Source organism: Podarcis pityusensis (assembly GCF_964106645.2).
Source record: "Podarcis pityusensis genome assembly, chromosome: 7".
In the NCBI taxonomy this organism is placed as follows: domain Eukaryota; kingdom Metazoa; phylum Chordata; class Lepidosauria; order Squamata; family Lacertidae; genus Podarcis; species Podarcis pityusensis.
The window spans coordinates 54429513-54457156 of record NC_138031.1 but is presented as its reverse complement, the minus strand read 5'-3'; positions in this window follow the sequence as shown (position 1 = coordinate 54457156).

Sequence of the window (27644 nt, the reverse complement as noted above, 5' to 3'; positions counted from 1 at the left end):
AAAGAGAGAGAAGATGAAGGAGCCTTAGGCTGCCGGGGAAGGATGTGGGAAGGCAGGAACCTTCAGTCCTTGCAACTGCCTCATTGGGGCAAGGCCTGCTTGAAAGAGGTGCTGTGATCACTAGGCCTGTACTGTTTTGGTTTCTTTGAATAAAGAGGTAACTTCACCATCACCAGGTGTTTTATTGCTGACCTACCCCTGACTCCAGCTCCTGACAGGCATGCAGTTTTGGCTAAGCTATATCTTGTTTATGATATAGGCTTGGTCTATTGCATATCCGCAAAGAAAGAATAATTCTGCCAACTGTTGATCCCTTACATTGGGTCTTCTCTGGCCAAACCCAGCCTGGTGCACTTCAAATGCTTTGGACTGTAAGTCCCACCAGCTCCATCCAGCTGATTAACTCTATTGGAGATGTCTGAACATGAGCTTTACCAGTGAACTATGGAGCCTATACTTATTTCAGAACAGTAAATAAGTTGTTAGTTGCAATATTATCTTGGGAAATCTGGTTCTAGTGATTTTTACAGTATCAAATGAATACCATTTTATCACAGATTAGTGTTTAAAATGATCCATTGAGGCTCAGCAACAGGGATTTAGTATCTTATAACAGAGAGAAAATAGAGAAAGCACTGTTGCTGATTACTACGTAGAATACATTAAACTCTAAGGGTCTAGTAGACCCAGTGCGTTGAACAAATAGCAAGATGAAAAATGCACAACTTCCTCTTGATTCTAGTTGAGTGAATTTATGGATCCACTAATCAGCCATGTGATACATTAGATCCACAATATAATAAGGCTAGGGATGTTACTAGCCTTAAAATTTATAGAGATGGCAGTAGATATTAGAGTCATATACTGCTCAGTTTCCGAAAACCCAGCCATGTTTTTGTCAAGATAATGAAAAGGCGCTCCTGAACGTCTATTTGGCAGTTAATATGCCTGCTCAGTTCCCAAAATGTATGGCTCTTTTTTGTAGTAATTCATAAGATATAGACTGTTGTGCCTCTAAAAAAAATTGGGATAATGTGAAATTGTCTGGTGACATCATAAGCTTGCAACTCTGATGCAACTTCATAAATCTTTCCATAGTGTCGTGTTCTAAAAGGTTGAGCTGGGGGAAGGCTAATAAATTTTATGATTGCACATTTCCAGCTCATGAATTCATAACTAGACACTTGAAACTTGTAAATCCCACTTAAGGATGGTGACCTTAAATGTGTGAAGACTTTTTTGTGATATGAATTTTTGTTCCTGAAGACAACAGTCACCCCTTATCATATATGGATTTGTGACGAATAGTTTCATGGCAAAAGGTTCAGTGAATGCACTTTTCCCTTGGCCCACTGACTCTTTGAAAACACAGCTCTCATATATTATATGGGCTTCCTTAATTGTCATGGGCTTCCCCATCCACTAAAAGAGACCTCTTCATGCACACAAAATGTGTACTACTCCATTGCAGTGCATAGCTAAGCCTCTTCCCAAGGGTTGTATTTCAATGTACATAATATATACCATGGGACATAGCACAAGACTTGCAAGTGGTTGAACCTGTGCATTGCCAAACATTGCAACATGCTACTTAAAGTAGCCAGAAAGCCTCAAATGCTAAATGTATGGTTAATAACTATTACACATATGTAAGCAATGACCCTATAATATATGCATTATCAACTAGCTCCTTTAACACCTAGGAAGCCAGTTCTTGAACAGCTGACTCAGGGGTGTGGACTGGCAAAATTATTTACTATTTTGTGCAGACTCACAGGCCTCATCAAGAATAAAGTTTGCAGAACCATTCACTAAGCTTGCAGTGAGTTTCTATGTAAACAGTAACCCAGATGCGACATTCATCTGTTATTGAGGATTATGAGTAGAGATGGCTAACCTTTTTTTTTGGTCTGAGAGACACATTCAACCTAGGCTAACACTCTGAGAGCTGCATGCTAGCTCTGGGTGTGGCCAGCTCACTCACAGGACAGACCTAGACCCCTTTCTGTGCTGATCCATGCAGATCAATCTGATAAACAGAAGGGGAGATTTCCATCCCGATCAGTTTCCTGTGCTGATTCCATCCTCTTTTTATAGCTCGCCTTAGTACTGCTTTGGACAGTAAAGTGGGGAAAGTGAAGGTGTAAACGGCAGATCATAGGGTTGCATCCACATGGCAGTTTATTCATGGCTTTCCCCTAACTGTTAAGTTCCACATTATACTTGAGCTTTCCCATAAAAGCCACTTCTGGAACAATATAGTGCAAGTTTAGTGCTAATTTCCATGTTATTTGCTTCCAGAAAAGTTCTGTTTGCAAATAATATGGAAATAACTGTTAAACCTGCACTGTATCCCACTTTAGTCCCACTGTATTCCACTGTTGTTGCAGAAGTAGCTTTTAAATCATGCAAAAGCTTTAATATAATGTGGGAAATTAGCATTTAGGGAGACGTGAAAACAGAATCAACTGCCATGTGAATGCATTCTCAACCTGCTTTACACACTCTGACTGTAGCATCCTAAACTTACACATCTGTTCCACCCCCATCCCCAGACACAGTTCAATTTATTCTACTTAATGCCTGAAACCTGTTTTGGCAATATAGCCAGTGCTTGAGTAATGATTGGAATTGTAGTCTGACAACATCTTGAAGACCAGTGCCTCCCCATCCCTTGCTGCAGGACATCCTTTACCTGATTAGCTAACAAGCTATACTACTGAAAAAGAAAAAGAAAATGCTGGAGTTGATCAAAAGGCAACAACTTCTGCTATTCACACAAGTCATTCATTTCCACAATAACTACATGGGGACACATGATGCCCTGCTGGTGGGTTTTCCATAGCTACCTGGTTGACCACTGTGAGAACAGAATGAGGTAGCAAAGAGTCCTTTGGTCTGATCCAGCTGAGCTTTTCTTACAGACTTAATGAGTCTGAAATATTTAAGGGTCAGTTAACAGGATAATGAGAGTTCTGCTACATTAACAAATGACCAGCTGTGTGGTCCACCAAAGTCTACTTGACCTCTCTAGTTTAATACATTCAGCAGGAAAAGAATGAAAATGATCACTGCTGTTGTCAAGCAACAGTACAAGATTATCTGATATCTCCTTTTCTCTGTCAGAAGAGATAAAATATCACCAGCCGGCTAGGATGATTTACAATGAGGTTTTTGGAAAGGACTGCTCAAATGGTACAGATTTTTCTTAACTCTTTAAAATTATCGACTCTATTGGGTAATTTGGCATGTACTGTAATTGCCATCAGAGACAATTCTCGAAAGTAGGTTTCAGGAAAACAATATTTTGAGTTGACTGAGCTCTGCAGAGACAATTAAAAAAATAAAAATGAGAGATTTGAGGCAAGAGTTCTGACAGTCTCTTTGTATTAATGTTGCACTGCTTATTCTTGAGCAGGTTAGTATTTCAAAATCACCCCATATTTCCTAAAAGTTTGCTGCCATCATCTTAACTTGGTAAAAACATCCTTTGAGAACTAAACCTCTTAAAAGAATATATTTTTCCCTCAGCAATCCTGAAATGTCCTGAATTATTCATGCGAGCCTCCAGAATAAACACAATAAAGAATGAAGCAGTTAAATACATTTCCTGGGCTCCTCTGTTTTGTGTTTGTGACTATTTTTCAACAGACTGCATTTTGGTCAGCAGCACAGCAAGACGGCAGCATAAGTGCCTTTTGGGACAGGTCTAGAGCTTCGTGCCCTCTCTGCACATCCCAGGGAAAAAATAATATCAGAATAGGTCTGAAGGGAAAATATTAAGGGTGTGCACACTCTAAGAATTGCCTTGTATTTGTATGTTGCATGCCCTAAATATTGAAATCTGAGTTTCTCTGTGCTCCCTCTAATCTGTGGTCTAGGTTCTAAGCCACTCTTTATAAAACAAAGCTCTTTGTCCACTATTCACTATAATGGGGAATATATAAATGACTAAAACATTTTCCTTTTTTGACTAAAGTGGATGAATTTTACAGGTACATCCAGAGTGGATTGAGTCTCCTAAATTGCAGACAGATATATCTAAGGGATTTGGGGTTTTTTTTTATTTAAAAAAGTAACAGCCTTTAACTTTGATTTTCTGACAGAATCAGATGTGATTTGCAGACATAGTCACACCTTCAGACTACTAAGAAGTAGTAGTCTGGAAGATGGGTTATGGAAAGTTGAAGTGCATCACACCACACAAACTCCTCAATATCCCAATGATCTTTTGCATATTTCCAGTACACTAATAATAAGTGGGGTTTTTTCTGGGGAGACACAGGGGTACACGTACCCCTAAACATTTTGTAAATCTACCTTTGGCCTCATTGAGGGGCAGTATTTCAATATGAGTAGGAAAATGAGAGTATCCCTAAACATTTTTTTAAAGAAAAAAACCACTGCCAATAATATTCAATCTGAAGTGATAAATTATGCAGCTTTTTCCTTTGATAAGTTCATTAGGGCTGAGCTATCTTAAAATCCAAGAAGTTAATGAGGTTGTGAACTTAGCTGTTTTCAAATAGTCTGTGTTATACTTAACAATTTAGTTAGGGTTAAGGAAATCAAGCACATGATGAGTTTTATTTCATATTTCAGTAGGATTGATGGTATCCTGTATTGTCCAGAAGAGAGCCCATGGTAAATGGTGATGGATGCCTAAAGGTGGATCATAGCACAACACTATATTTATTGATACACTGAGAAGTAAATCCCATTTAATCAATAGGGGCTGACCCCCAAATAAGTAGGAATGTAGCCTGAAGCATGGGACACAGTAGGGTTGGGCTACTCTTGACGAAGCATAGATCAAGTTTAAGCAGATCTTTCTGCCAGACTCAGATTATACCTTCCAGGCTCCTCCCTGAGGAGAGAATTAGGAATGTTCTTGACTCTACCATTAGTATTATTGAGGCTTAAGCTTGTTTAACTTGGCTGGGTTCTGCTTACTATTAGTGAACTGACTTCTGAAAACTCATAATAAGCACACCAGTAAAACTCTGGTTGTGACAATCTATTAGAATTTTCTGTCCCATCCCCAGCTTATTACAATGAGAATGCCTTTGCATTCTGGTATAGCTGTTTTTCTGGTGAGTAAAATAGAAGCAGCAATTTATTTATGACAGATTATTTACTTAATGTTTGGGGGAAAGGCTCAAGACACCTTACACTAAGCCTATTGGACCTCTAACTATTCAGCTGAATGTTAACTTTTTAGGAGCTTCAGCATAAAAATTCTCGAGATGGTGAGACAAATTGCAATTTTTGAATCATTTAGATTGCAATAACTTTTTAATTATCTCTTTGTCATCTTCATTGCTGGATGGTAAAGTGCTAGATCCAAGGGACAATATAATATTACAGGCTCCCCCATTTCCTCAGAGTTCTCTCTCTGTTCATCCTTTCAACTTTTTCTCTCTCCTTTCTCCCCACTTAAATTTATTTTACTTTAAGAATAAAACTCTGTATTTACTGTTTGAAAATGCAGACTGCAAATTACAATGCTATGATGCTTGGTAGCACTGAAAGGTGCTTAGTGTCTGCCTCTCTTATGCTACTTTTATTTATTTCAGTGGGGCTAGACTTAACAGATTCCTTTGAATAGTGTCATTCTTAATGTTCCATGTTCCAAGTTTCTTGTTATTTCTACAAGTCTTGAACTTGAGACCCCTTAATCTGAAGTTTGCAGGATGGCTGAAAGAGAGAGTTATTATTATTTATTCTATTTCATGTCGACCTTTCACAAAATGATCCTAGGGCACGTATTGGCATATAAAAATATAACTAAAATAGTAAACAAACCTAACCTACAATCAACAATCAATACAGCACATGACAGGGAAGTCTCCAAAATCACTTCTTCATTATATAAAGACCAGGATAAAAAGGTGAATCAGCAGCAACATACAGAAGCTGTAAAGAGATGGTGCCAGACATGCGTTTGTGCGAAGGGAGTTCCACTTTATTGGAGCCATCACTGAAAAAGCCCTCACCTGATTCCTGCCCCTGTGTGGTGGAACCACTAGGTGGGCCTCTTTCTTTCCTGGCCAGGAGGTACTCTTTCAGAGATTTGGGCCCCAAGTTGTTTACGGCTTTAAAAATAATTGTGGGCACTTTGAATTAGGTTCAGAAACTAATAGGAAACAACTGCAGCAGCTTCAGAATGAGTGTTATATGCATTCTTGCAGCTATCTTTTCCAACAACCCTTATAAAGCAAAATTGCAGTAGCCTAATCTGGAGGTTACCAGAGCATGGAGTACATTGGCCAAGTCATCTCTATCCAAAAAGGGGCATAACTGGTGACCAGCAGCGGCTGGAAATAGGTACTCCTAGCCATGGAGACTATATGAGGCTCCTGTGACAACACTGAGTCCTGACTCCTGGCTCTGTAATGCTACTCTAGAGAAAGCAGCTTGGTTGCCATATTATTTATTAAAATTTATATCCCACCTTTTCTCCAATGAGCTTGAGGTGGCACACATGGTTCTTTTTCTCCCCATTTTCTCCTCATAACAACCCTTTGAGGTAAAGTAAAAGGTAAAGGTACAGTAAATGACCCCTGGACAGTTAGATCCAGTCAAAGGTAACTGTGGGGTTGTGGCGCTCATCTTACTTCAGGCTGAGGAAGCCGGCGTTTGTCCACAGACAGCTTTCTGGGTCACGTGGCCAGCATGACTAAGCCACTTCTGGCACAACTGAACACCATGACGGAAGCCAGAGTGCACGGAAATGCTGTTTACCTTCCCGTCACAGCAGTAACTATTTACCTACTTGCACTGGTGTGCTTTTGAACTGCTAGGTTGGCAGAAGTTGGGACAGAACAAAGGGAGCTCACCCCGTAGCGTGGATTCGAACTGCCGATCTTCCAATCAGCAAGCCCAAGAAGCTCAGTGGTTTAGACCACAGTGCCACCCACATCTCCTTTGAGGTAGTTTAGGCTGAGGAACTGTGACTGGCCCAAGATCACCCAGCAAGCTTCATGGCTGAGTGGAGATTTGGTATCAGGTCCTAGTCCAACACTCTAAGCACTACAACACCACTGACTCTTGCCAGGCTAAGACTGCTATTTATTTTCTCTTTTCCTGGGCCTTTTAATACCATGTCATTTCAGTCCCTGTGGTATGATTAGTGGTGTTACATCCTGCATTTGAAAGCAAAGACAAAATGTAAATAAAATAATAAATAAATTATCTTCCAGTTTTCAGATTCTGTATCAAGTTGCAACTCTCAATTTCCCAGGAAGTTAAAAGAAACATTTCAGTCCCTTACAGAAGAACTCCATTAAAAAAACACACAACTGAGTGGCAATATATCTGTTTCCTTTGAGTCACATAGCCAGTAAGGCTACTTACCTAAGTACATTTGTGAACGGATAGGAATGAATCTTGTTATATAGTCCTCTGCTCATTAGAATGATTTTACCTTCTAGGTCCAGGCCTTAAGATAAATGTCCAACCAGCAAGAGCAGCCCACAACAACAAATAAATCGAAAGAGACTTACTACTTTATGTAGCCAGCACTCTGGTAACACATAAGGGCTTTCCTGGGAATTAATTAAAGGTGGATGAGCTCCCTGTCAAAATACAGTACAGTTAACGTCAACCGGCATGAACGTTGTGTTGAGGAAAGCAAAACTTGTGCCTGAAGCCGTTCACAAGCAGAATAAGAAGTAGATTTCCAAATTATTCCGTTCGTTTATATTCTTCATAATATTGAAGTGTGGGTTAGAGGGTGATGGAATGGCATGGCTGTGATTCTTCACTCACAAAAGTGGAACCTCAAGTCCAGAATCTGATGAGGCTAACAGAATTGCCTTGGATGCAAGGTTACATACGGGAAACTTTTGAGCAGTTTAGCAAAAGGATTCATGAAACAGAAGCAGACTTAATTGCATCTCAGCTGATTAGCAGTGAAGTCAATTCAGTATTTCCTTGCCATTATTTCATCATCATCATCATCACTCTTATATCCTGCTCTTCTGCTAGGAGCTCACTGTGACTTACATTATGAGTCCCAGAGAGTCTCCCATTTGGCCTGTAAACTCAACAGTACCACATATACTTTGCTTCTGAAGTAAATAATTTCATTACAGTGGTACCTCAGGTTAAGAACTTAATTCGTTCTGGAGATCCGTTCTTAATCTGAAACTGTTCTTAACCTGAGGTACCACTTTAGCTAATGGGGCCTCCCGCAGCCGCCGCGCTGCCGGAGCACAGTTTCTGTTCTCATCCTGAGGCAAAGTTCTTAACCTTAGGTACTATTTCTGGGTTAGCTGAGTCTGTAACCTGAAGCGTCTGTAACTCGAGGTACCACTGTATTTCAATATTCATTATGTGGTTGGATCCTAAGGTCCTGTGAACAAGGTTCTCCTTAAAGGAAGTGTGCTCCCAGAATCAACTAATTAAAATGGGGTGAGATAATTTCACAGATTGCTCCTTCTCCATGGAGTCCTCTGTACCACAGGAAAAATCACTCTGAGGGGTTGGTCAACATTTCAGAAGAGGATGGGACTCCAACAAGAAGAGGAACTTGGCAAAAACCAACTCTTTTTTCATTTATGAGACCCCCTGCTTGATCAAAGAAACTTACATTCAAAGCTGTGTATCTTAAGATCCAATTAGGTTATATACCTAGTATTCAAAATATGTAATCATATTCCCTTCTAGTCTTCCAGCATTTTCCAAAACCACACCTTCTAAATTAAACCCATATAGATAGCACAGATAGAATAAAATAATAAAATAAAATATTTCCAGGGGTTTTTTTGTTTTTGTTTTTTAAATCTCATTTTTAGGTTTTCTGGAAGCAGAATCTTATGTTTTTCTCTATAATGAAGAATTCTTTTGTCAGGAAAGACTGTGTTTGTATGAACCAACCAGCTAAGGTTGATTTTATTACTATTGTTAATAAATAAGAGCAACTTCACAGCAGGATATATTAAGCCTCTATAGATGCTTTTAATTTGATTCTTAGTAAGTCACAACCGTTATCTCGAAATAAATTTCCTTGCTCTATAATTAGATTATCTCTTATATTATATTGGTATTTTCATTTGAGCATTCTACTGCATTTATTCTCAATAATGAAATATCGGATATCAAACGATTAGAGCAATTCTCTGTTCATCAGTGCAGTTCTGGTATTTCAAATGTGAGATGAGAGAATACAGCAGAGAATATATTTATGATTAACAAGCCCATTGCTGAGGGGAGGGGTGGAGACTGCAAAGCAGGAGTAGGAATTGGACTCACTGACACAAAACAGCTTGAAAAGCCCTTTATGGCACATAGGTAATAGCAGGTGACATCAGGGGCAGGACTAGTGAGTGTGGTCCCAGTTGCCCTCTATTTGTTTCACGGACATGTGGATGCAGCAGTGTGTATGGTGTTGCAGCAATGGCTAAAACCTGCAGGAAAATATAATTATCAAGTACAAATTCATAACAAACCATGGCTTTTTTGTTGTTTTTATAATGCTTTCTGCAACTTTTGGGTTAGCTATTTATATGAACAACCCTTGGGCAATTACAGAGTCAGGCATAGAGCATGCTAACTGATTGCCTTGGAGTGGATCTGTCAGGATCAGTAGGAATATCAAATCTGGAATGGCTCAAATCATTTGCGATAGCTCTCCATTTCTATTTTTAATATCATAAAGTATTTTATTTGTATTTTTTTAAAAATCCAGGGCCACTTTGCAAGCAACACATTTATGTAACAACTCAAGACTTTCCTGGAACTTGGTGTTTGGTAGCTTTTTACAGTAGGCAATGCCTACTGATGTTAGAGCCTCTTTATTTACTTTTTTAAAGCAGCCCTTCATCAGTGCCAACACTGAAGTGAGGTTCTACATAAAAGTAAATACTTTTTAAAAAAATATTACTTGTAATGGGAGGGCATTTCACAAATCAGGTGGGACCACAGAGAAGACCAGTCACCACCAAACTAGTCTTCCTAATGGTGGGAGCCCAAGAAGAACCCCTCTCAGCATCTTGTGGTGGTAGCACGAGCATATCGAATTAGGCACAGAAGCAAATAGGCAGACCAGTCAAAATTCTGGTGGCAGCTAATGGAAGCTTCCAAGTCATTTTCCAAGGACAGCTTCATGTACAAGAGGTGCTGGAACTCACCATTGAACACCTCCTTCATTCTCTTAGAATGGCAATGGAGCCCACATGAGAGGTGCCAGAACTGAGTTCTGTTGAGTTCCTGCTGAAAAAAAAAGCCAGGAACAGTAAAAACCTGTGAACTAACTGAAGCTGGAAAAAGGTACTCCTCACCACTAAGCTCACCTGAGCTTTGAGGGACAATGTTGGATCTGGAAGTACTTCCAGATTTCTTATCTTTTCCTTCAAGGAAATAAGAACTGCATGCAGAACAGACTGCACACCTAATTTCTTGGCACAGGTCCACACCTCCATTTTGTCAGCATTCCACCTCAGTTTATTTGCTGCTGCTGCATCAGTGGCTGTTCATATGCCTCCCATCTGACTGGGTTGCCCCAACCAGTCTGGGCAGCTTCCAACAAATTAAAACATCAAACACACTAACATTTAAACTTCCCTGTACTGGGGTGCCTTCAGATGTCTTCCAAAAGTCAGATAGTTGTTTATTTCCTTATTTCCTTATTTCCTCTGACAGGAAGGCATTTCACAGAGTGGGCGTAAGTACTGGAAAGGCCCTCTGCCTGTTTCCCTGTAACCTCACAATGAGAGAACCCCTAGAAGGCCCTCAGAGCTGGATCTCAGTGTCTAGGCTGAACAATGTGGGCGGAGAAGCTCAAAGGGCCCATTACTGAATTCAAGGAATGGCTCAGCTTACCTGCCTCAGGTGACAACACAGACTAGGGCTGGATGTCATTGGCATATTGATCCCCATTATGTTCTACCTGTCTCTAATCACATACCCATGAGCAAAGCCAACAGGACAAACCCAATCCAGCATACAGGCTGCAATCCTTTGAACACTTATCTGGGAGTAAGTCTCAATAGAATAGGATTTACTTCTGAGTAAACACACTCAGGGTTGTGCTGGTACTCTTCAAAATGAAATTTAAATTAATATTTGCTGCTAATATGAATCACTAATTGTTAAATTTAGGAATAGGAATATCATATACTTCAATGGAGTGATAAAGTAGTGATTTTCCTTTTCCCTAATAAAGTTTACCTTAAAAATAAAATAAAGGTTTTCCTTCTTTCTCATGCTGCTAATTGTATAGACTGAAGGAATGAAAAACAAAAGTGGTATATTTTATTACTTCACTTTTTGTGTTCCAATTTGTAAGTTATTAAATTCATATGATTAAAATCTGCCATATGAAATGTATCCCATTTATTTTAGAAAGAAGCCATTCTTCCAGTTAAGGGTCTCCCTCCTCTTCCTTCCTTCCTTTCCGTATACAAAGTAGCCCTCCCAAGTTAACTGGCAGGATATTATTTTTCTAGTATTAGGGATATGAAAGCAATGCACTGATGTGATCAGATCAAATGAAGAACAAAAGTGTTACACTTCACAAGTATTTTATAATTCTGCAGCATGAAAGATCAAAATGAATGAATATCATAAAAACAGAAGAAAAACTAAATTGATGTTATGCTTTTTGATTTAAAGCTGCATTTTCTTAATAGAACTCTTGATGTTAGGGGGGAAATATTAGTTTCAAAGCTTGTTTAGAGTACTTTTATTCTGCTGCCAATCTGCCCATGACAATTCGTGTTTGGGCCATTTATCAAACCATTAAAACTTGAGACCTCCACTATAATTTTGTGCACATTGACTTGGCAGCAAGTTCCACTGAATAACATGGATTGCCATAGACTATTATGGATAAGTACTAGTCAATAGCCATTTCCAGAACAGGAAAAGACAAAAGCTGCTTCAGCTGGGAATGACTCACCTTAGTTGTAAGGATTGCCAGTAGCTAAAGAGTGTGAAGCACTTTGGACACCTGCAAGCGTTTAAAGCACTATACAAATATTAAAGTGTTTTAATGTTTGTTTTGTTTTTGGAAGTCAGAGGTTCAATTTACAATCTAGTGGTATATAAATTTTGAAACAAATAATAAAGAATATAGGGATGGGGGAGAAATTATCTTGGTGAAATTATATTAATATGAATCTACCAAGTCAATACTTCAAGCACCAGTACATTAAGCAAATCTAGGCCAGTGCCTCATCCTCCAAAGTTGTGACAGTTGCGATGAAGTAGGACAATTTGCTTGCTAGAGAAAATTCCTCCCTGGCCCCAAATACAATGACCATGTAAGCTATAGCAAGGTCCCATACCATCCAATATTTTTTGATTAAAATAGGGAGGTCCCATTCCATAAAAAAAAAAAAAAAGCAGAGACATCACCTTGCCAACAAAGGTCCGTATAGTTAAAGCTATGGTTTTCCCAGTAGTGATGTATGGAAGTGAGAGCTGGACCATAAAGAAGGCTGATCGCCGAAGAATTGATGCTTTTGAATTGTGGTGCTAGAGGAGACTCTTGAGAGTCCCATGGACTGCAAGAAGATCAAAACTATCCATTCTTAAGGAAATCAGCCCTGAGTGCTCACTGGAAGGACAGATCCTAAAGCTGAGGCTGCAATACTTTGGCCACCTCATGAGAAGAGAAGACTCCCTGGAAAAGACCCTGATGTTGGGAAAGATGGAGGGCACAAGGAGAAGGGGACGACAGAGGACGAGATGGTTGGACAGTGTTCTCGAAGCTACCAGCATGAGTTTGACCAAATTGAGGGAGGCAGTGGAAGACAGAAGTGCCTGGCATGCTCTGGTCCATGGTTTCACGAAGAGTCGGTCAAGACTAAATGACTAAACAACAAATTCCATAAAAATACGGTAATTTTAATTTTTTATATTCCACCTATCTGACTGGATTGCCCAAGCCACTCTGGGTGGCTTCCAACATATATAAAAACATAGTAAAACATTAATCACAAAAAACCGCTCCCTATACAGGGTTGCCTTCAGTCGGCTCTGTGGTCCATACCTAACATTTCTCCAATGAAAATAGGGGCATCCTACCAAACCCTCCAACATTTCTCCAGTGAAAATACAGTAGGGCCCTCTTAAGGAAAATTGGAACATTCTGGGATCAAATCAGAAACCATTATCAGTGGATAATCCAGCACTGCATCTTGCGATGATTCAAACTCCCTCTATTCCTCAGCTTCTAGGGTTCATTTGCATACATTAGGATTTAACTTTACCTGTGCTACAACAACATTGCCCCAGAGGCTTTAGTTCTAATGAAATGATAGGTATAGGAGCCCTGATCCAGACTTGGACCTCAGGTTGGGGTGAAAGGTCAAAGGCCATTGTCCAGCTCAGAACCCCTATGCATTGTATTTACTATACTTTTCCGTGTATAAAAAACTATGTTTTTTTACTCTAAAATAATGTTCAAAGTCTGGGCTCGTCTTATACATGGATAGTATCTCCCTCCATTTTCTTAAATCGGAGCCCCCCAAAATAGGGGGCATCTTATACATGGGGGCGTCTTATAGACAGAAAAATACGACACATTTAAATTGTAATTCCAAAAATGCCAACAGCAACATTTGTATATTTGCTTATTGCATTAATGGTATCATATCTACTTTGGCTCTTACAAACATATACTGTACTAAATTGCCTCCTCGTTCTCAATTGCAAAGATAAGATTCCAAGTGGAATCCCACCTTCTAATCAGTTTAGATCTAAGGTTATCTATATATTTCCTTTCTTTTTTTAAAGTAAAGGGGATAGCGGAGCTATAGTGCTTTATTTGACAAAGGTGAAATAAGGAGGGCATCCATTTTATTCTATTGGTTGAGGGTGATTTGAAAGAAAGGGATATCCCTTAAAGAAGGGTCATCTAGCAACCCTAATTGTATCCTGGAAACTTAGTACAGCAACAGAAACTGTCACTATTAGTCAGACAAAGCTGTGCTTTGCTCAATGAACAGTCCCATTGGAATCAATTACTTTGGCATTCTGCATTTAAAACAAACAAACAATGGAGTCACTTTTGAGAGAAGTAACTTAGATTTGCAGGATTAGGACCTAAACTGTCCTTAATATTTTCCCTATTTAACTACATTTTACAATTTAACTCCCAAAATGCCGCATCAGTTCACACATTTAAGCACAGACTGCAATTCTATCCAAGGAGAAAAGACTAAATAAAATATTGTACTCGTTTATTTTATTTTTGCAACTGCAGAACTGTCCCCTTTGACCATCGCCACTTGAAAAATGTTGGTATCTCAATATAGATAGCCACATTTCTTCATTTCATTAGGGATTCTGAAGTATGTCTTCAAGCTTTATGTATGCATCTATCTCTATATAGTGTGAGGCATGTGTGACCAGACTATTAGTCACTGCTCCATCCAGCTTAGAGAATCTAGAGCTAACAAATAAGAAAGAAAATGCAACTTGAAAGGATGGCCATGTTACACTCCATAGGAAACCGCCAATGGGTGGGATCCAGCCTAGGTTTGTTGCAGTTGCCCCATTCATTTCAATGGAACGTTAGTCTGGACTAACTTTCTCTACTGACTTCAATGGGACATGACTTACAATGCAATCTAATACAAGTCTAACTCAGTAGTAAATCCCATTGAGTTTATTGAGGCTTACTCCCAGAAAACAAAGTGCTTAGGGTTGCTGCCTTAGTCTGGACCCACTAAGATATTTTTGTTTAAAAAGAAGAAGATAATTTCCTGTTTTCTTGCCCTGGACTATTCTCAAAAGAATTAATAACTACTCAAATTCATAAAAGTAATTCAAATACATTTTTCTTTGACTTTTTATATTTCTATGTCACTTTTCATTAAATCAATCACAAAGTGGCTTACAAACATTAAATAACAATAACATAATAGAACATAATAGACTATCACTAATATAGAATCATATAGAATAATTAACAAATCATCAGTAAAACAATTACAATCCATAAAACACTATTAACAAAACGACTAAAATAATAAGCTAAACAGCAGCAAAATTTATTTGGCCATCCCTGGACAAACAACAGGGAAATGCCTCTCTCTTGCACCAATTTCTAGAAATGAAGCAGTGTTCAGCAGGCCCAATATGACAAATGAGTATTTTTGGGGAATGCAAATAGATTTGTGTTTATATTCCAAGAACCAAAGGCCACTTCTGCGAATCAAATAGCAATATAAAGCCAACTTGCTAATGGGAATTGACTAAGCAGTTTCGGAGTCTTTCTCAGAACATTTTACAGCCTAGCTACCTATAAGATGTTGACATTTAATAATAACCTAAGAATTGTCTTACACTATCAAATACTGCAGTATGTCTCCAGCAGTGGCCAACTGATGGGAAGGTCACAAATGGTTCAAGATAGAAGCATTTCCCTGTTGTTTGTCCAGGGGTGGCCAAAGATAATTTTGCTGCTGAGACAGAACAGCAAATTAGCACACAGACCCCTCCAGTCAAGGTGATTAATAATATTCAAGTCTGGCCAAGTTATTTTGGCGCCTGAAGCAGAAACCTCACAAGCATTTCTCAATGTGAGTAAAATGATGATGATGATGATGATGATGAATTAAAAATATAAGAATTTGCATGTCCTTTCATGACACCCCAAATCAGCTGCCAGTCATGCTTGTCTCTTGCCTCCAGTAATCAGAGGTATATTATCTATCAATTGAAAGATTTCATTAAGGAAGCCATCATATGCACAAGAGCAAGGGTCAGCAACCATTTTCAGCTGTGGGCCGGTCCACCATCCCTCAGACCATGTGGTGGGCTGGACTATATTTTTTGGGGGGGAAATGAATAAATTCCTATGCCCCACAAATAACCCAGAGATGCATTTTAAATAAAAGCACACATTCTACTCATGTAAAAATACCAGGCAGGCCCTACAAATAACCCAGAGATGCATTTTAAATAAAAGGACACATTCTACCCATGGAAAAACATGCGGATTCCCGGATCGTCCATGGGCCGGATTGAGAAGGCGATTGGGCTGCATCCGGCCCCTGGGCCTTAGGTTGCCTACCCCTGCACAAGAGTCTGGTGTAAAGGAAACCAGTGTAAATTAGGCTGGCATAAAGTGTCATCAGAACCAAGTCCTGCTCTGCCTAAGCCTGACAGAGGGAAAACAAGCTTTTTAAACAGGATTCTGTGCTGAGTTTCCAGGACACATAACCAAGCTAAATAAGCTTAGGATCCAGCCTCTCTGGTTCCACTGCCACCACACAGACACACACACACACACACACACAGAGAGAGAGAGAGAGCTCCCCTTTAAGGGGGACTAAATTGGCTTCAGCTTAGCCAAGTTTCATTGGCATATTTTCAGCCGCGCAGAGGTTGGGGACTTAACACTAGCTGAGCTGGGAATCAATCGGTTGGGCATCTGCTACGTCTTAAGCTGCTCATCCTGGCAGATCTTGCCAAAGGATTTCTCCCTTAAGCTCTTTTGGCTACTAGCTACTAGTAACAGCCTGTGGAACTACCCTCTTGGACCCTGTGCCACTCAGTCCAGCTTATTTGGATGACAATGGGGTGGGCAGGACAGTGGTGATGTGAGAACTGTGTGGATGCGTTGGTGGAGTCAATCTGCTAGTACAGCAAGGGGTCCTGACCTTTCTACTGCTATGCTTGTGTATCATCAAGGTAAGCTGATGCTGGTGTTGGGAAGGTGGCTCATTGGCTTTGTCCCATTCAGCTGACCACTATTAACAGCCTTTCATAGGCTTAGCTTTCATACACTGACAAATTACCAAAAGAGACGTGCTCAAAGTATTTTCCACTCTGCTTTTTTAGAAAAGAAAGAAAAGTCAGCTGAATAGTCGAGGAAGCACGTCAAGTGCTGTTGATTTGATTCCCCCACCCCCCAAATAAAACACATTACTATTCCTTTATAATTTTTGCTTCTTTCTGAAGCACATGATATGTTCCCTTATATTATGCAAATTGACTCTTTCTTGCCTTCTGCATTAACGATACCTTAAAATTATGAGAGCAATGAATGCCTTTGTGCTCCAGAGTATTTTAAATATTAATTCAGCTTTAAAGGCCTGTTCATTTCTCCAATGAGTGTTTAAAATGAATTGGAAAATCTAATGTGGGAAAGAAAAGATTCCGCTACACTGACTTTTGTAGGGACATGTGGGAAATTGGTAGCCGAATTCTCTGATACTCAAACCTCATGTTTGACATGCAGGCAATGGCAATGGGATAATTTTGCAATGAATTATTCAGAAGACAAATAAGTCCCCTTGTCTTGGGAAAAGCAGTGGTGTGAATCCGCCTCTGAAAGTTCATCACCGTTAATGTGTGTCGGTTTACAGCCGAGTGGTGGTGACAAGCAATAGAACAGGCTTCCTCAAACTCGGCCCTCCAGATGTTTTTGGCCTACAACTCCCATGATCCCTAGTTAGCAGGACCAGTGGTCAGGGATGATGGGAATTGTAGTCTCAAAAACATCTAAAGGGCTGAGTTTGAGGAAGCCTGCAATAGAATAACATATGTTTCAAGTCATCTTTAACCATACATTTTGACATCCAGCTGTGGAATGGACTTCAGCAAGCACGATATGCCTTCCCCTTCCTATACTCCCCCCAAATGTCCTTCATTGGATTGAGGTGAACAAGGGCTGCATGGAGCAAAGAGAAAGTCTGCTTACATGACATTGGATATCACCCACCTTATTACATCTTTACCCTAGTCTTTGAGAAGTGTAATGTGTATGGGTTGCTCGTGCGTAAGTTGCCGCCTCTCCAGGCTTTTTTGCCTTGCTAGACCTTTCAGTCTGAGCAGCCCTTCACTTCGTGGCTGCCTCAGTCGCTAGCAGAATCCGTCAGTGGGCGTTTCTTAAATCTTTTCCAACATAAAAGTTGTTTGACACCCAGTCTCCTCCTACTCTCTCTGCGCGGAAGTCTTCTGCGCAGGGTGGACGTGGGTAGCGGGGGACCAGTGCTCTCCCCGCTGGTGTCCGGTGAAGAGTCCTGGAGCCCTCTCACCGATTCCCCCATCAGCCCCTCTTTATCCCTGGTGTTGCGCTGATTTGCTTCCCCATCTGCGGAGCTGCCTCTCTCCCTGCTGGGCCCTTCTCCAGCATCATTTGAGAGCCTTCCCTCCGCTTCTAGCTCCGATGTCAGTTCCCTGACAAGAAGAGAAGAGAAGAGTTTGGATTTGATATCCCACTTTATCACTACCCTAAAGCGTCTCAAAGCAGCTAACAATCTCCTTTCCCTTCCTCCCCCACAACAAACACTCTGTGAGGTGAGTGGGGCTGAGAGACTTCAGAGAAGTGTGACTAGCCCAAGGTCACCCAGCTGCTGCATGTGGAGGAGTGGAGACACGAACCTGGTTCACCAGATTATGAGTCCACTGCTCTTAACACTACACCACTTGATAGAAAGATTTTAGGCCCTACATTTTTCTCTTAACTCTAATTTGTTTTAAAAGATTTAAATATTGTGTTTCTAAATTGTTGTCGCCTGTCCTGGGACCTCATGGTTAAAGGCAGGTAAGACAATCCAAGATGGAGAGAGGGAGGGAGGGGGAGAGAGATTTCAAAAATGTACGGTAACTGAGTAAAATGCATAAAAAGCCCACTTCTTTGTATTATACAACTTTAATAAAATGAAGGAAAAAAGTCATAAAAGTCAACTATCCATGACAAGCAGAGCAATCCCCAAGCATTTTTAAATATTTCATAAAGATGTGTAATTTGTATTCTTCCATATACAGTTGTATCATAAGAGAAAAATGACAGAGTACCGCAATATTTGCATGTATGTGTGTGTGTTAAAAAAACAATAACCATACACAAACAGTGTGATTCTTCATGTTGGGATGTAATATAGAGAGTTACATTCTCGGGGGGAAACAAACACACAAACTTTTCAAATTTATCTCACTATGTAGGTCTCATTTTTCAGGATGTATAGACTGTAAAATAACTTGGGTAATGCTGCTGTAATAATAGCAGTGGTAAATATTTAAACAAGCGTCTTTTCTGGGAGCAAAACAAAAAAATGTAATGCTAAGCTCCGGACATGGCTGAAGAAACTGATTTTACCCTTTACTGAATGTTTAATTCTATTTTTATTTACTTATGTATTTTACATTTTGCCCTGCTTTCTGGCTCATCTGTGGTCTCTCATGGGAATTTTCAATACAACAGCAATGCAATGATAAATAATTTAAAATATTCTGAAAAATAATTGGCAAATAGCCAATCATAAAACAGTTATATAAAGCTATTTAATAGCCTGGTCCACAGTTTAATCAAACCATATAATTCAACTTTAAGTTCATATTTGGCAAAGCCCAGTGGCCGGCTCTGAGTCTTTAAATTTAGAGGGCAATCCTATGATAAGCTCTCCTGGGATAGGAATAAGAAGTCAAGAAATACAACCTGAGAACGATGAATGACATAGGAACAAAATGTCAGACCAACAATACTGTGTATTCTGACTGGTAGTGGCTCTCCAGCTTTTTGTTGGTTTAAACTGGTTAAAAGGGAAAAATAATAGATATGGTAAAATAAAAAGGAGAATTCCCTAGGTGCCTAAATCCAGTATGGGGGCAAGTGCTCTTTGGTGAGAAAGCCCAAGCAGAGATTTAAAATCGCAAAACATGCAGCCAAGTAAAGCATGAAAATATAGGCTGTAAGACCTTTAAATTATCCCCTTCTAAGTTGCTTCCAAAGTTCCTCTCTATCCTTAGCAAAAAAAGAGACTACACTTCGGTAAATTTTAAATGGTTTACTTACAAACCTTTCAAAGGTCAGATTCATGTGCTTTTCCATACAGCAGCAAGAAAAGACAGGTAATACAATTTAAAATGGTAAGTGTTTCTAAATTATTTGTATAGAAAGTGTATTAGAAACATAGAGATGGCTTGCTTAAGCCACATGCTCTAAACTTGGAGCATCCGTCTTGAACCTCCTTACTGGTAGGGTTCAATGATGCAAATGAAAGAACAAAGAGTTTGGTAACCCTTCCTCTCAAGGTCAGAGGAAGTTACTTAGCTAAGCCTGGCAGGACAGCTTACTCTATGATCTTAACTCCTTCGTGCATTAATTAGAATTAAGGATGTTGGTTACACGAGGGGGATTTATCCCACACTTTTCTGGCATGGAATATTCCCAGCCCTACCAGGAGATGCCAGGGATTAAATCTAGGACATTCTGCATGAAAAAAACAGATACTCTACAACTGAACTATGGCCTTTCACAAACTCTTTGAACCAGCTTTATGGGGAGATTGAAGTTTTGCTACAAAACAGACCCAAACTGAACTGCTGATTATTGAGATTTTACCCACTCCCCGCAAGCCACATGCATGGGTAACAAGAATTAGAATTTAAACCAATCAGGTATCAGAGTTGAGTTTGTTTGTTTTTAAAAAATACATTTCTAATATTAGGAATGGCTTCCCTTTTCTACTTTTACTCCCCTTCCCAGTTGTGTGGGATTCATTAATGTTTATATTTTCTACTTGCCGAAGGATTCAAACTGTTTCTGAAAAGATTTCCTTGACAGCCAAAGATGCACTGTCTGTATTATGACTTCAGGATCCCACCCCCTCAACACACACACACACACACACACACACACACACACACACAAACACACAGTGTCTTATCATGAAAAGCACAGTCATCAATCATTTCAGGAAACTGACTTATATTCTCCACACTTTGGTACTTAACTGGATTACAGAGCAATTTTTTTTTACTCAAACTTGAAAACTGTGATAGAAGTAATCGAATTGTTCTAGTCACATTTTAACTGTGGTGAATAGATGACACTAACTATCCTTCCTTATCTTGCTACCAATGAGGCTTAGCACATCTTTATTCATGAAACATCACAGTAGGTTCACTAGGGAGATGTACCAAGCTGGAAGATCAGTGTTGTTGTTAGTTGTTGTTATTTCCTCACTCCCAACCCCTTCTTCAGTGTGGAGATGTCCCCCCCCCCCTTTCAATTGCAGTGTCTTTGGAGTGATCATATTTTTGGAATAATCTTTGCATCCTCTTTAATTTTGAAACTGGGCTCCCTGTTGAAAAAGAATAAACCTTTTTTTGACAATAAACAAGATTGGCAGTGTAATGGGCAACTGTTAGTTGTATTTCTTTCTTTCAGACTGCCAGCTTAAAAAACAAAAAAAAAAGCCCCCAAAACTGCAGGTGCATGCGTAGGCTGAAAGTAGCTGAACTCTAAATTGCTCCTCCTGGATCAAATAGTGCTATGCTTAGCTTTGGCAACTTCAGCCACTTTAATAAGGAATTGTTGGTTGTTTGATATGGTGGTTAAGAGAACAATAATAAAGGAAATCCTCTGGTTTGCAGTTAAGCAGAGTGCCTCAGGCTAAATTCCCACTCACACTGAAGAAAATTTCACCCCCCTTTTATTTTCATGTGACTTATAGCTCCGAGCGCTTAACACCTACCATGCATGCTGATTGCAGATAAAAGCTTATGCCACCAGCCTCACACCCCTTTGCTTCCAGTCAGTGCATAGAGGGGAAAGGCTTGCCCCCAGTTTTTCCTAAACCATAAGTAGCTCTATAGTGCTCAGATTGCTACAGCACAGAGCCGTGGTAACTGCCAAGCACCACAAAGGGAGCTGTGGCATAGTGAACTCCTCAGGGGAACAGTGTTTCAAACTTTGCATTCATGCCCACCTGCCTGTTACCAGCCTGCTTATTCTCATTCAAGTTATTCAGTGTAATAAGTTAAATTATTAGTCAGTGCAGTTTCCAGGACTGTTTTTTTCAAGAGAGGAGGCTGTAAGATATGTTTATGCAGTTGCCATGTAGTGGCCAAAAAGCAAAGGTATTTCTTCAGAAAAAGTTGAAACCGAACATGCTCCACACTTGTGTTCTTGGGAGTAGTTCCAAGATGGATGGCAGACTAAAAGGTGTAGAAACAAAAAAATAAAACCAGCAAAATTTCTTCGTTACTGGTGTAGCCTACATACATTATATTGGGCATGGTGATGAGGGGCGTAGCAAGAGGGGATGCGGTAGGTGCGGCTCGCCGCAGGTGTCCCCACTGAGGGGGGTGACAAAATGGTGGGTGGCACTCACTGCGGGGCTGCAGCACCCCCGAGCCATGCATCTTGGGCGCCCGCAGGCTCCACACTGTCGGCCCGCTGCTTCCCCCCTAGCTGTAGGGTGGCTGAGGCCCCGTGGTGCCCTACCCCTATGGGCGTTGCGCCCCCTGTCCCTACGGGTGCCACATGCCCCGCCCTTTCCCGCCCCTATGGGCAGTTCACCCTGCTCCTATGGGCGATTCGCTCCGCTCCTGGGCACTCTGCCCCAGGTGCCCAAGAGGCTTCCTCTGCCGCTAAGGTGATAGAACAAAATACCCTCAATAGGCATCCTTCCCATGTGGGCCCAGCTTTTTGCCACTGCTAATTTGCTTTCTCTTTCCCTCTGGGACACTCAGCCCATATCATAGCCTAGAGAGATACTCAGCCCATGTCATAGCCCAGAGAGATAGGGAAGACTGAGGAGAGGCACCTGTCACCTCATTGCTCCATTCAATCTGTTACAGAGGGCTTACCTGCTCCCCCCCCCCCCCAATATTTTATTCAAGTTGGAATCCCTGCAACTCTCCATTACAAAGATGTCTGCAAATGTGACATTAACCCCACCATGTGGGAATCCCTTACAGATGACCACAGTGCCTGGAGGCAACCAGTCAGGTTATGTATCCACAGCAGTGACCAGAAGATGTATGACTGCTGGGAGGAGTGCAGAGAGAAGAAAAACCATGGTATACTGTGTCAGCACAACCCTAGCTGCAACAAAAAGCCCCAGCTGCAACAAAATGGTTTGACTTCACCTCCAAAGGTGTACTCTTCCATTGTCTCCAAACAACCAACCAATGAGAATGAAGTAATCATTGGGCAGCAGGTTAGACTTTTGTCTCTCTCAGGCTTTGGGCTATTTGTTTCTTTGATTTGTACATTCAGATACTTTGCCAGTGGCCTTAGAGAGCAACATATAGTCATCCTGTGGATATTAATCTTTCAAGGAAAACACTCTTCTGTCTGACACAGCACCAATGTTTCCCTCTGAGCCAACTAAACAAGTGTAAGATGGTTCAATTTAATATGACCCCTTGGGAGACACTGTGCCTAAGAAAAGTGAAATGGGTGTGATTTTGTCACCGGCAGGAGTTTGGAGCTTGTTTTGGCTCCCCCCACCCATCTTCTGGTAAATTGCTAGGTGTAGCAAAGGAAATCACAAAGTAGCTCTCTCAGCCTCTGAGCAAATTTGGCAGCCCTTTTTTCTGTCAGAGATGATGTCTGACAGATCACTGCAAATTCAGTGTTTCTCCCCCACCCACCCAACTTTAATGCTGGTTCTTCATTGAACGGATTGGAAATGGAAATGCAGACTACAAATAGGCTTGGATTAGAAGGCTCTTTTCTTTTAGGTGTCCAGCTTGCCTTCAACTTTGCCCTCCCGCCTGGGCTGCAGAGACCTCTCAACAATTACAACACTTCCATTTGCTACCCACAGCTGCCTCTATTAGTCTCAACAAAGTTTAAAATCCCTGTTTGATCTCCAGGTACAGCAGGGAGCAGATAATTTTTGTTACTGTTCCATAGTGCTCAATAGTCACCAAGTAGAGGGCCCACAGGCGAAATATGTAAATTCACTCATTATTTCACTGCTGCCATAAAATCTTGCATTAACTGTAGGCTTGACTATAGACAGTGTGCTTGTGCTGTCTCCAGCAATGCATGATGTTGATTGTCACTCCTATGGAAGTAAAAACATCACCTTCTTGTTCTTTTCTTCTTTGCTTGTCTAGGAGGCGCACAAGATATCTTTGTGCTGGGAAACTTGGCAGCACCAAGGTGAGGGATGTGACATGGTTGCAGGTGATTTGGGGAACATGCAGATGCAGGAACTTCACCTGGGAGCAGAACAAATAACACACTACAGCAGGGGCACTGACTTGCCCCCACACTGCAGGGGCACACCACGTGGCGTGTTATGTTACACATCATGTGACGTGTCCCACCCCCACCTAGCTGCATGAGCGCTCGCGCACCAGGCCAGGACATGTGGGCATCCCACAGCTGCTTGCGTGCTGGGTGGGGAATGGGGAGCATGGAGCTGGGCTCTGGGCTCAGCCTCCTGCTCCCTGCATGACATCGTGAGGGGGGGAAGAGGAGGAGCGGGGCCGCCGGGCTACGCACTCTGCCTCCTCTTGCCCACATCACATAGGCAGAGAGGAGGAGGCAGAGAAGGACCATAGGATTTTGGGAGAGCTCAGCCCCCTCCTTGAAAAAAATTTGGGGGGCCGAATACCTCTCAGCCCCGCCCCCTTGGCGTGCCTGCACTACAGGTATTGCTGAGGTAAGAAGTGAAAAAGTTAGGACGAGAAAGCAGAAAGAGTGGAATACTCTTTGTGAAAGGATGACCTTAAGGTAGGATGGGCATAGCTTGAGGGTCACATTCTTTTGAACAACTTCATGGGTTGATGCGTTGTTGTTTTTCTAAAAATGCATTTTTTCTGAAAAAAATGTTAGGGGTACCCTCATTTTCCTACTCACGTTGAAATACTGCCCCTCAATGAGGCCAAACTTAGATTCACAAAATGTTTAGGGGTATGCATACCTCTGCATCCCCCCAGAAAAAAACCCACTGAGAGCAACAGATGTGACTCTTGGAGTAGGTGAGGGTAAGGGTGCCACCTTGCCCGCCACAGGCAGCAAAAGGTCTCTGCCCTGCCCTGCCCTGCCAGTGTGGCCAGTGGTCAGGGAGGATGGGAGCCATAGTCAGGGATGATGGGAGTTGTCGTGCAACAACATTTGGAGGGCAATAGGTTCCCCAGCTCTGTATAAAAGGCTCTATGTGCAATGCCTACATAAAGCCAAGTTGGCATCTCACACAAACAGCTCAAATGCAAACCCAGCAACTGTTTAGAGATTGTCAAACACATTTCACTTGAATTGCCATCTATTTGGTGACAGGTAAGCACTTATTTTTCCTGCCCAAACTTTTGATGAACTAAGATGATATTATTTGTTATCTCTGTGCTGCTCAAGCTTCTTGTGTTCATTATAGTTTTGTTTGTTTGTTTCTTGGTATTTATTTGTGATTTACACGGTATTGCACAGTAAATCATTTCAGACCTTTGAGTAACAAGTAGTTTGCTGGTATTCAGCAAATTCAGCAGGGCTCTTTCTAAGTACAAATCAGTGTTGAGGAAAAGCCACATTGAATCTCTGTGTCTTTCTCATGTAATTAAAACTGCAAGAAATGGATTGGTGTGCATGTAGAAAGAGACATTTTTGTCTTTTCTTTTGGTCATCTCTCTTCATTGACTTTCTCCACTGTTTTTTTACAACTAATTTGGAGACATTTTGTCAGAGCTTCTATGCACAAGTCTCTGAAGTAAACACTAGAGAGAAGCTTTAATTGATAGATTTAAAATAATTAGAAAGCAACGGTGCACAGTAGGGCATCTTAGGACTAAAGGCTAACAAGGAGCCACAGCTCCAGACAGTAAAGTGATCATTATGAAAACTAGGAGATAAAAAACACGACATTTTGAAAGTTTTTTAAAGATAAAGAAATGAAAACTTGCCATCTATCTATCTATCCATCTATTTATGATCTATCTATCATCTATCTATCTATCTATCTATCTATCTATCTATCTATCTATCTATCTATCTATCTATCATCTATCTATCTATCTATCATCTATCTATCTATCTATCTATCTATCATCTATCTATCTATCTATCTATCTATCTATCTATCTATCATCTATCATCTATCTATCTATCTATCTATCTATCTATCTATCTATCTATATCTATCTATCTTGTGTGTGCCTATGTGTGCACACAAGATTGTTCCCTTTGCTACAAATCCAATATCTCTAGTCACCCCACTTTATTAAAGAGTAAAGTAAAATAACAAGATTCTTATTACACTTTTATCGAGTTTAAAAGACTTAAATGCCAGATTGCTTAAAAACAACTACCTCTGAGAATTAGTCAACAAATTTTATGTGACTACAGATCATCTCAAATTTTTTTCTGTGCCCAGGAGAGATGCTGATATTTGAGCCCTTTGTTCACACAAGCAGCCAGCCATATGGTGACCGCTTGAAAGCTGCTTCAGGTGGTACTCACCACATGGAGCCACTCATTTTGCCACACAGCTGTATACAATTGTTTGAAATTTTGAGGTGGCAACACTGATTCTGTGTGCCAGGCAGTAGACCCACATATAAATAGCTGCATGCAAATAGGCCATGGGCAGCAGCCTTCCGGGCACTCATGAAAATAACCACTTTGCAAGCTGTTTATTTTTGTAAACTGGACTTAATTCAGGTTGACTTGGTATTCCATGGAAAATGCTTCTGGTTGTGGGCATGCCTAGAGTATTCAAGGCTTTCTCTCCATTCTCCAGCTGTTTTGGACTACATTTCCCCCAGCTAGCACCTTCAGTAAATGATAACGGTGAAATAGTGACCGAGTTATAAAATGTGTTATCAGTTTGACCTTATTACCTGAAAAACAACAACAGAAGATGATTTACATTGCACTTCTTTTCGAGTTTTCCTTGCCAGATTATTTTGTTGAGGGAGAAGGAAATCTGACAGAATTAGCCACACTTCCTTGCTGACAGATGCTAGTTCACTGACTGAGCCAATTTCTTCTCCCTGGCTAGTGGGTAACCTTGGCAAAGCACTAGATCTCAGTCTGCTAGATGTTCTTGTATAAATCATATGTGGAGATTAATAATGTTTAGAACTTTGGAAATATGGAAGTTCAGATGCTTTCAAAGCATGGATTAGAAATGTAAAACAAGTGGCAATGGGATCTAAAAGGGGTCTCTCTATTTGACCCTGCAGAAATGAAAATCCGGGCAAGAATTATTATCTGTATTAAATTTTATCCTTTCAATATGTAAGTTCTATGTATGTTACATGCGATTTATGTAGTACTCTAAAAGATGTAGCTTTTATGTATGATTCTAGGTAGCAATGTGATTTTATACAGTATTTTATACTGTTGGGGTTTGTACTGTACTTATTTGTCTTATAGGTGAATGGCCTATGGCCCAGACATTAATAAACTTCATTTACATCTAAAAGGGATTTTGCAGCCTCTGACTTTGGAATCAATTCCACTGACTTCTCTCTGTACCCCCAATAATTTGAGGGCAGCTGTCTATGTTATAAGGCACAGGAGCACTCCTGAAAGTTCCTCTAGACATAGTAACAGAATGTTTTAGATACATAACTAATTATGAGTCAAGCATAAGAACATGAATCATCATTCTATACAGCACCTGATCAACGTGCATTGCACATATTGTGTAGAATGATGTGGAGATGTGTGCATGTAGGAGGACAAATCATTATATGATCCTGTCTTTATGCAGGGACTGGACTTTAGCCATTCTTAGGCAGCAGTACTGCAGGTGGGGGGGAAGTACCAGTACATGTAGCCATAGCTGATCATTAGGTCTATGCCCCAGATCTGACTGATTTGAGTTACCTGAGATTTGGACTGATTAGCTGGAAGTAACCCCAGATCATTCCAAGTTGGATCAGGTCCACCCAGAGTGATCAAGAAGAGTAGCTGAAGAAGAGGAAGTAGCCAGTGTATA